This window comes from Halyomorpha halys, unplaced genomic scaffold, assembly GCF_000696795.3.
Source record: "Halyomorpha halys isolate HHAL.00 unplaced genomic scaffold, Hhal_1.1 Scaffold293.1, whole genome shotgun sequence".
NCBI classification, from domain to species: domain Eukaryota; kingdom Metazoa; phylum Arthropoda; class Insecta; order Hemiptera; family Pentatomidae; genus Halyomorpha; species Halyomorpha halys.
The window spans coordinates 1001972-1014317 of NW_027115239.1; positions in this window are offsets into that span (position 1 = coordinate 1001972).

Consider the following 12346-nt stretch of genomic DNA (forward strand, 5'->3'; position numbering starts at 1 on the left):
ATATTTAATACATGTTGTACAATACAATCTACATAGTTCATTAAAGAGTTGCAAGATTAAACAAAACAGCACATGAAACATTTTAATAACATAAAATATTCCATATTTAAATTCTTACCAGTTCAGAAAAGTCATATTTACTTCTTATTATGCTATCGACTAACTCAAATATCCTGTATGCTGCTATTAGGTCTAAAATATTAAGTTGTCCTTTGATTTTAAACTTCATACGCGCTCAAACGACCAGTTTTTAAACTTCCAAACGACTATCTATAATACACCAAGTATTAAATATAACTTCATTCTGAATAAGATTTACGACTTAATCAGGTGGTTTTCATACTTAACTCTTAGAACCAAATTCGATATCAAATCAGACTATATTATTTGGCAAGGGGTGCTCTATATCCATTTTCAGTCATGCCAGAAATGAAAAGCTTTAAATTCCCCATCTTTAACACACCACAGAAGTGAAAAGATATCTCATAACACCAATAACCTGTATTTTAAGGTGTAGATGTGTAGGTCCTTTCGGAAAATATAATGGAGATACTATACACCAATTGTGACTGAGACACCAGTACACGATCACCTGAGACTATGGGAGATAAAAGATGTACTCACATTGAGGAATCTATTGGTCCTCGACTAATCGGCAGGCTATATATTAGCGATAATCCAATGGGCATTTAGTTTGGTTGCAGAGCTAATGTTAAAAAGACATACACCCACATGCAACGTACCAGGACTTCTAACGACCTGCACACCAACTTTCAGCGTATGCATAACTACAGATGAAGGCGGTTAATAGGCGACGCGCCACGTATTCGAATACATCGTTCAATCCTAACAACTCCGAAGGAATTCTGATGACTATCACTAGTTCTAAAGACTCGTCATGACTTTCATAAGCAAGAGCACTATGCATTTGCATAGTACATCCGAAAACGAACTACTGACGACTGGAGAGGTTCTGTACACTTCTGGTTACGAGCTGTGCAGTGAAGGATACAAAGCGAACAAGATATCTTCCTCCACCACTTGGGCTACCTCCACTTCGCATTTTTTTCTCCATCAGCCAGCTAGATTCGGTCCTAAGTCGCATTAAGACAGGACTTTATGTGCTGAAGAGGGACAAAGCCATATCTTGAATATCTTCGACTCTTGCTAACCGGCATCTTACTTTCCTATACTATATCGAAGCGAGTCATATGACATATGAAGCGTGTCATTTCAAAAGCTGGGGATAAACAGTGAGTCAATTGAGTACTTTCACCAAGATTTCTGAACGTCTTGTCCACCAGTACCTAATGAAGTACTGTCAGTTAAGAGAACACCACCATACTGGGATAGACCAATTTCATTTAAGGGTCTTCTACGATCATATATTGACAAAGTTTGAAGGTGTGATAAAGCTACTAGGTCCATTTCTTTTTATTATAGCCAGACCATTCAGTGAGTGTCAAGCTACTTGTCCCTTTTTGCAGACAGATCCGAAGCTATCGGAAGTTAGCTGAGGGACTTTCGGCACATGAGTTGGTGGCAGCTTCCCGAATTCAGTCCCAATCAGGAAACTCCTTACCACTTACTACATTCTGAACAACTAGAACTAACAGATCTCTGCATCAATGCTCTACCTTAATGTCGTATTGAAAAGGCGTTTATCACCCTTCAGGATGAGCCAAGCAAGCGATACTTCTACTAGTTCGTGGTGAAAAGAGTACTGAGCCACAGAATACAGTTCTCTTCAGAAATCTAGAAATACTATCATACACGAAGTACTCCAGCCTCCAACGGTCTTCTTGTACATTATTTTCCTTGAATTAGGAAAGCACTTTCCCTCGGTTGAAGTATTTTCAGATGGAAAAAGTCTGGGCGGGGCTCTCTGGCCCTCTGCCCCGTGCCTCCACCTCTGTCACCATCAGAGTGATTTATTTTCATTTATTGGTAGGATAAAAAATAAGGCCACAGTACAAATCTGTATAAACTGATTCCTACCTTAATTTTTTTACATTTAAAAATCAAAAGTTGTTACTAAGCTTTCTGCATTAAGTAAGTAACAAAAATGGTAGGATGGAGATTTACAGGTCACTACCTCATTTGTGCTAAATCTTAGCTTCTTCTTTACTATGAGTTTGCATGTTCTAATCCTTTCCCTAGGTTTTCGCTAGTTAGATTCTCACAATAAATATATTAAGAACCGGATACATTAAGAATGGATCTAAATATTAAAAATGAATCCCCATCATCTAACATTGCTAGTTCCCTCCTCTAATGTATACTTAAATATTTGACATTTCAATTCTTTATTTATTAATAAATATTGTAATCAGCCATTGTAATCATCTGATTGTAATCAGCCATGGTCGGGCAATAGATAATAGTGATAACTGATCACATTCAGACAAAAATACATAAAAATGTGTAAAATCTCTCTCTAAATATACATATAAACAGAAGGATAAAAATCAAACTATGTACATGAACAAAAAAATAATATTTACAATAATATTAATAAAAATAAAAATAATTACTAGTCGCATTTATACTTTTATATAATATTTGATATTAAATCAGTTTTGTACCGAGTGGTTACATTTTTCTGTTCTTCAAGCATGATTTTCTAATGTGTTCCTAATTCAAGAAAATTGAAATATATCTAATATAGGTCATATTTATGCTTTAAAAATAATTGAGCTGTGAAAGGCCTACATTGTGTGGTTTGAACAATGTATAGTCATAAAAAATGTAAAATGTATTTAAAAAATAACAACTAATAAGCGAATACAAAATACAATAATAAATAAACAATAATTTACAAATAACTAGAAATATAATTAATTTAATATATATTAAAATTTTGATTAAACTAATTCCTAAATAAAATTTGTAATGAATAAAAAATACAAATCACTTTATCGACAGTATATAAGCTCTTGCTAGTTAAAATCAAGGCAGTGGATAACGCTCGGTATCATAAATCAAGTTGATTGCATCATCAAACTTTGCTAAAGAATACTTCAAGGGCTTACCCGTATCCAAGGAGAAATATAAATTTTACATTGAAATTATCGTTATTGGACAAAGTAATAAATACCTTATTTTCCAGTCTTAACTTAAACAAATCATGAAGTAAATTCTTCGTTTAAAATATCGTAAATAAGGAATAAATCAATGATTTAACTTTAGTACTATCAAATTTAAAGGTGGTAGTTAACATTGAATTTCCAATAAAAGTAAATTACCAAACATGGAGGCAAATGGTAACTATGCTTTATATATAGATCTATAACTGGTTCACAGTTAGAGAAAACGCTTGATTTTATTTGTTTGCAGATTTTTTTTAAATAGTGTTCGTGGTGAGTTAATTAAAGTTCTGATTAATAAACGAAAAAACTCAATTTTTTTTAATGAAACTATGTTGTTAATTAGAACACATTTAGCTTGTTTTATTTTGATTTTGCTTTTGCTTTAAATTTAAGTTTAAAAAAACTTGCTTCAGCTATCTTTCAATGGTTTTAAAGCATATCCTTGAAGTCTTTGGCTGCACAGGCTATAAAGATTGATAGACCTGCTCAGAGATTGTCATCCATCGGAGAATATTTTATATAGATTAAGTCAGATTGGGGGGGAGGGAGTGTATAACCCACTAACGCATAGGCCATAACTATCAGATTTAGTTTTTTAATCCAATTAAGTCCATTTGTGTAAAAAGTAAATATACCGATTTTTCTGGGTGTATTAATGGGCAAAGAACTTTCGTGCTTGAAAGCTTGGAGAGATGTGCCATGGGTTACGGTGTTGGATATAGGTATGGCTTTTACTAAAGTTCTGATTATTGTCAAAGATACTTCAATAGAAACAAAGTCCTTGAAAATGTTACACAGTATTTTCGAAATAAAAGTATTTCATTGAGTGCATAATCTATTCAAAAACAAACCTCTAGAAATCACTCTTAAATAACACCTCCCCTCAAGAAATGTCAGTATGGATTAAAAATTACACAAAAATAATCTTAAATGTATACTATGAAAAACATTTTTAAAACTAAATTATAAAAATTTTAAATCACTAAATAAAATAGTAAAACAGCAACAATGATATTGAAGGAGGATAAACAATATTAAAAAAATACAAACGAATATGAAAATAATTAAAATGCATTATGACAAATAAGAATTAGCATGATATGTATATAAATATGAAAATATGTATGTAAACGGATAAAGCATAGAATGAGAGATTATTTAAAATTAAAATTAATGTAAAACAAAAGTAATAAATACAAACACTTAGTAATAAAAGGAAATTATTAATGATTGTATTTAAATACAAATTGACAAAAAAACACAAGTGAATTAGTAAAAACCATGACTTTATTACGATTGGTTTGCAGATATATTACTAAATTGGTTTATATGTAACCTAATCTTTATTACATTCAGATCAGAATAAATGAACATACTTAAAATGTAAGTTCTGTTCAACTTAGCTGAGAACAACTAAATCATTCCCATTTGTGACTTTTTTCATAATTTCTTGCACGGAGTTTAAGTTTAGTATGTACATAAAACGAAGATGAGTGTCAGCAAAAATTATATTTTCCTTAATGTTACTAGTTATTATTTTATCATTTTTTCTACGCTTCGAATCTTACTACCATATGTTTTAAATTCATGATATCAATCTAATTTCTTGGTCCCGTGTTTAATCAATTATACTTGCGTTTAGAAGTTTAAATTATAATAAATATTACAACTTGAAAAGAAAGTAAGCAACAAACTGAAAATGAGTGTGTTGTTTAACGTGTTAATAGGAGTAATGGAAGGGATTTTAAAGAGAGTATAAATTCGTTGCTTTGATATTGTTTTAATCATTGAAAATGAATGTACAATTGTAATACAAAATTTCGTCCACAAAGTTTTATTTAAAATTGTATTTCTATTATTTATTTTCATTTCATCTTAATAGTTAAAAAATTCGAAATTACATCCATTTATCTTCAGATTTGCTAAAATCTATAAAATAATATTTAGCTAATTGCAGATGAGAAGCATGATTAATAAAGATATTTGACCAGCTATTCAAAAAATGCTTGGTAAAAAAATATGCATTTTAGAATAAAAATCTGCGCTTTGGATAGAACCCAGGGCAGCAGGTATTCTCCCGTTAGTAATTGTTTTGTAACATATGTGGAAAAGTAAAAAAAAGAGAAGTTTCAGCTGATAAGTATTATTTTAAATTAAGCCAAATTCTTTCAAAATATTTAAATTGTATTTAATCAACAATCAAATAGTTGATAAATAATTAGGTGTAAGCATTGATATATATTCATCTAATTAGAAATTAAAAAAGTAGATTGTCACACAAATTACCTATTTTTCATTACTTACTACACAAGCCAATATAGTATAAAAATTTAAGAATTTAAAATATTCTGGTAGTGTGGAAGTTAGGAGCTGGAGAACAATTTATCTTGCAGAGGGAACGTACAACAGTGTGTTGTGGAAAGTTAGAGCAGGTCTGCCTCAATTTACAGTTGTCACGGTTCAATGTACCTACAGAAAAAGTCCAACTTTATTTCACCCCAAACTAAAATTATCATGATTATTTCGCTGTAGCAAATTCATCTCAAGCAGTACTTAGTAAAGTTTCATGATTAGTTATGCGCTGGACTACAAGGGGAAGTCAGTTCTGAAGGCGGTTAGGTTTCAGCCTTAATTTAGACAAGTGCCACGAATATGTAGCCATTAGTAACGCATGAATGAACTCATTGAAAATATAATATCCCGTCACTAATAAAAAAGTATTGAATTAAAAAAAACAAAAATGTTTTCCTATTGACGTTGTTTACAGAACAGCTATAATCAATGGTGCTAGTAATAAATTATTACATGCTTCTTCATTTAGGTTATATATATTTATTTTTAAAATATTATAAAATAAATAAACAATAATTTCGTTTATATTCATTTAGGTTGACATTATCCCAGAATTACTGTATTCTGTTAGATGCTACTAGAATGGTAGTTTAATTAACCTGTTATTATGGTTTTACCTCAGTTGATTCATACAATTTTTTAAACTAACCTTAAAGAAGATAAAACAATATCATACGAAATAAATTTTCAATTTCACACCGGAATGTTTGTTGAACAATTTCACTACGGCGATAGGTAAATCAGATGTATCTTGCCACACAACAATCAAGGAATCAAACAACATGGGACACATTTTCATTTTACTTTTATTTACCATTTCCTTTAATTTTTAACTCATAATTAAGTATATAAAACATTTAACACATTTAGGCCAGCCTCACAAAAGTGAGAACTTTTGTGTTCCATGATGTCTATTTAAACTTAATATGAACTAATTTCAAGAGCTTCAAGGCAAGTTCTGAGTCGTTTTATCAACGAGTTCTTTACCAGTCTACTATGGAATTTTTTTATTCTATTTATTTATTGAAATTTAAAACTGTATTTTCTTGTTTTTTGTTAACCGTGCATGAAATGACTTACACATTCAGGGAAATTTTCAAATTTTTACCAAAAAATTACGCCAGATATGAAAAACTGCCCTCTAATTTTCCAGAAGGAGATGATCCTTATGTAACGGTTATATTTATTAGTTTTTATTCGCGTATATCCTACTGCTTTCAGGAAATAACTCTTTTCCACTTGGATATTTTATATCACAACCAATTTTTATATCCCTTATCATAAAAGCACTTCCTAGCCGTTAAAAATCTAATTAGGTTATTTCCCCGTCCAAGGTTCTGTAAAATATGTTTTAGTTATGAAATGAATTTTTTTCGTTCAACTGTTCGATTATTTATTCCTTTGGATATTTTAATTTATGCTCTGAAAATTTCATCAGGATAACCCTCTAGACTATACTTCCACCCACTCTTAGAGTTAAAATTCCTGCTTTAAATTTTCGAAAGTATGGAATAACATAAAAACAAATTTTTTGTTATTAATATAAATCTAATAATCTAAACACGCCCACTTTTGTGAAAATGACTCAGTTATGCTTATGAGAAACGATGAGTTAAAATAGGTCGGCTTATAAGCGAGAAGCATATAATTAGGTAATTGACTTTCGTTTAAATTGTGATAAGCCCTTCTGAGGAATTATTTCAGAGGATTATAATAGCTTTTTCGGTAATTTGATGAATCCTCGTCTTATCGACCTCGTCCTACCAAAGTAGAGTAAATAAATTTGTAGTTAAAAAATATTGATATAATGCGCAGTAATAATAAAAGTTTTTTTTTTTAATTCAAAAACATTATTTGTTGATAAATATTACAATCTGCCACTAAGTTGTTGGGCATTAGATAATAGTGATGACGGATCACATTTATACTAAAATGAAATAACATAAGAAAAAAAAAAGAAAAAGTACGTTAAAATAAATAAAATCTTTCTCTAAATATATACAAACAGAAGGATAAAGAAAGTTAACATAATCAAACAATGTACATAAAAAAATAAATAAAATAATAATAAATATAAATTCAAGTCACATTTACACTCTTTTTCAAAATATTTACACTATGGACCTGAGGATCCCTGAGCCTACTCTATCCACACGTGTGAGGGGTACAGCAGAGTTCAAAAGATCCCAGCGCATCCCTCTCATCGCTTCACTGGTAATGAGGCAGTGGAGGCTGGGCAAGTACTCAACTTGAGTAGAGCATCTGACCATTGGACTCTTATTGTCCATTTTTATTTTACAACGAGTCTCTTGGACGCTGCCGTTTCAACCTTCGAGGTGGATTGTAGAGATGGATAATCATATTTAAAAAATAAATAAATAAATCCTAGATAAGGATTAAAATGATTAGAAAGGTTTAAATGGAATTTTGAGAATTTGGTTGGTATCAGGTCAAGGACAAAAGGAATGTGAAGGTCATGGTATAGAGTTCTGTTGGAAACGTTATAGGGTGCATTGACTATTGTTCTAAGGATGTTGGATTGAAAGGATTGGATACATTTGATGTTCGGTAGTTTAGCCATTCCCCAAAGTTCAAAATAATAAAAATAAAGACATTTTTTTAATAAAGTAAGAATCTGTATTAATTTGCCCAAGATTAAGGACACAACTTTCCTTTCGAGTTAAAACAGACGAGACAATAAGAATAAAATTCACCAATGGTCATTATTAACAATCCTAATGCTTGGATACCATTCTTCCAATCTTGATTCAGTCGACTACAAGAACTATTTCATGATCTGTATTTACCACCAGTGGGCCTTTATTACTTTCGAAGTGAAATTGCTACATGGCATATAGCGTAGCATAACTAAGATCATTAATTACAGAATAATAATAAATTTTTTTTGGCATTAATTAGTAATTTATCTATAACATAGCTAGATCTATCTGAATCATTTTACAAAAAATTAATACATGCATAATGAAAAAAATGTAGCTTAGATCATACTATATCATTATAATTTATGATTGTAATACGTTAATACTGAAGTATCGTTGAATTGATGACTATTGGATTTTCAAAAAGAATCGGATGACCAGTTTCAATATTTTCAGACCAAAATGAGAAAATTCTAGTTTTTTTTAAAAATGTTATAATAATCATTCAAGAGTATAATATATATATTTATAACCGCACACACGTACTAAATAAAAAGAATGCATAATTATCAAGCACTAAATATTCATTTTAAGCCAAAACGAGGCTATTGTCAAATTTGTAAAAAAAAGTTTTTAAAAATGAAATAATTCATATAAAAAAGGAAGAACATAACTGGAGCAATCGATTTGAAAATCACATTATCTTGCGACCGATTGAAATAAAGGGATGAGATGAGATAGGACTAATCATCCTCTACATTAACGATAAATGTAAATTGAGTTCAATTGGATTTATTTTCATGATGAATTGATGTTTTAATGCCTACCAGATCAGTTCAATTTAAAATGTTCATGTTTAATAAGATTATTATTATTTTTATTTATTTAAAAAGTCGTTAATGATGAAATGATTATTTATTTGAATATAAATTAATAAAACTTAATTTATAACGTAATTTGCGAGACAAAATGAAAATTTGCAAAATAAGTTGAATGAATCATATTTAACTATATCTAAGATAGTTGTTTCCAACTTAATTTTTTCAAGGACCCAATGGATGAGATTTATTATAATGGCAAGAAATCCTAGGATCCTAAAAATAGAAAAAACATTTTTATCTCATAAATTGCCGTGCACGGAGATTCGGGGGTTCTAAGTCCAACTAGGGGCTCCCCATACACGTATTATATTGAATTTTATTCATATACATATATTCATGTATTTATATTATATATTTATATTTATATTCTTGTAGTTATATTATATATTTATATTCTATTTAATAATATTATATATTTGTATTGTGTATCTCTACCGGTTCCTGATGGGTACCTACTTAAAAAGTATGCGCTATATTTTATTCAAACACTAGATACCATTGACCCCTCGCCATGGTATGCTAGATATGAATATCTATAATTAATCATTGGAGTTCTTCTCCAACGGTATCGTGTTTATCAATTTACTATGCTATTATATATGATGTGGCATGCAGGGATTCTTAATTACAAAGTAAAGTCTTTGTTACATATTTTATATTTACAATTATATATACATTAGTAAGAATAATATTATGAGAGAGCATGGTAGATTTGTTTCCATATACTTTATTTGTTATATTATGAATTGAGAAGTACCAGTTGGGTTCTTTGATATTTATACTGACTCTAAGTTATCAATTCTATTATTACCATTCAAATTACAACGAAAAAGGTCTTTACTTGTTTTGGTACGTCGTTTGGCTTGGCAGTTGTCGCGGTGGAGCATCCATATTCGCTTTGCTCTGCAGCCTTCCGGCGGCCGTTGCAGAATCCCAGCGAGGTGTGACTTCCTCCTCTGGCCTCCAACTAGTCAGCCACTCACTCTTCCTTTAAACTCTCCTCTTCCAGGACTGTCTTCCACGGTCCACTGTCCCGACGGTCTTCCTCTGAGACTCGGCGGTCTTCAAGTGTCCTTTTTTTTCTTTTCTTTTTTTTTCTAACCTTCAATTTATTTATTTTCAATCAATTACAATTATATATTACTTAACCTAGGGAAAATTATATATACACATATTTACATTTTATCTTGTTTTGCCTGATGCATTATACGATGAGGAAAACATCGTCCGCTGAAGGCGGTTTGTACATGAGTGGCGTGATAGCCGGGGAGCTAACAGAGAATGGGGAGTCATGTGTCATCCTCCGTTTCTTCTGCCCCTTTTTTGTTCTCTTCTCTCCTCTCCTTCTAACTCCTCTCCTTTCGATCTCCGTTCTTTCGATTGGCTCTTCATGTGTTTCCACTATTTTTCCTACCCTTCAGAGAGGGTGGGAAGGTCCAATGACCTTCGGCGAAAGTCGGTCTTTTTCCTCCCTTTCATGTTCAAATTAAGGTGGCTTTCTTCTTTAACTGAGGTCGCTACATTTTCTCCAAGGTTTTTAAAGTGCACAGGTGGAAGATAAGGGCTGTTTAGGTGTTTACCTCTACCTACGCGGTCAACCTTTCCCAGGGGGTGCATACCCTCTGTTATCTACATATCTCTGTACATTACTTTTAATGTTTTGCCGATCGGGTCATTGACTCGGCCCAGAAGTTCCATGAGAAAAAGAACATACTCAGTTCAAAAATTCCAGCTGGTGCCCTCTCATTCATATCAAAATACCACAAAGACTTTTATATGGGCTATGTATGGGCAGGGTTACCTTGAAATTTTCTTGAAAAAATTATTTCTGTATCAAAACAAACTTCAATATGCATTTAGATGGGTTTACATTGGAAGAATGTTTTCCAGATATGGCCTTAAGCCTCAGATTATAGTACATCTTGTGAAATTAAAAAAATATATATATAATTTTTAAAAATAATTATGGTTCTGATTTCTATGATATCTCGTTTGATTTAGCTAGTGAAACCTTTCAGATGAAACATCATGAGGATATAGTAGATATCATATCGATTAAAAAACAAGTAGTGAAAAGAAAAAAAATGATCTGATGACAAAATTGATGATGATCGACTGACACATTTGATTGTTACTGCACCCAGATGATCTGTAGAATTTTGTATAATATGATGGAAATATATATTTGTCTGTGAATATTATCAAGGACAGTTAGGGTTTCGGTTAGGGGAAAAAAAACATGCTGTAAACTAAATTATACTGGTTTAATGAATGCTAAATTCTGGTCCTTCGTTGAAGGATTTCATTAGGGTTGAAGACAAGTGAATGATACGATTTTTTGTAGGCTTCTTATTTATAGCATAAGAAATTAATACATTTTTACGTTTAGCATTGTAATTCTTTTCCTTGATTCTAAGGTCAAATATCATCTGATATCTCACTCAAGGTGAGATATCAACCTTCATACCAGCATTAAATTGATGACAAAGATAGTTCGTAAAAATATAGAAAAAAGGAGAAACACTTGTTTTCATTAAATAAAATTGTAGATATTATTACTAGAAGAGTGTTAAATTAATAAAAAATAATTAAAATAGATTTGATTTAAAATTCGATAAAAAAAGGAATATAATTCCATAAACAGTAACAAACTTTGCCTGTTTTTAATTTTAACAAAAAGCTTTGATAATTCTTGTAGACAGTTTGGATTATAATTTTATACATGAATTTTTATGTATGTATTTTATTTAAGTTTAATTCATCGGAAAAACGAAAACATATTTCTTAAGAAGATATCAATTTTATTGAATACTCATGGAGAATAACTGGAGCAAAGGAATAAGAAAGGCAAACCTCTTAAGTTGTATTAGGCATCATACTTAAAATGGCTGTATTTTGTTAGTATACGACTCCATACTTAGGAAATATTTCAATAGAATGTTGTATACTTACAATTACAATTATTTCCAAAATATATGAAAAACACAAACTATAATTACAATTGTTTTAATAAGAGATGCATTTAATAGTATTAATACTACATTATTGATAGTAGAAAAAAAACAACAGAATATTATCTGTTTCCTACCTGATTCTTCATAATATCTCATGTCCAAAGGTTTATAAAAATTCAAATAGTACCAAAAGATTTCTTTGTTGCAACGGGATATTGCGGAGTATGATTTTTAATTAATCATAAGATAAATTTAAAAAAATCAAAATTCCATAAAAAATTAGAAAAAATAATTTCAACGTATCTAGTAGGGTCGCAACGGCCGATTGCACAAGCAATGCACTGGATGGTAAGTGAACTTGGGAAACCTAAATTGTGCACTACCTCCGTTTGCATTGCACGACCTCTGCA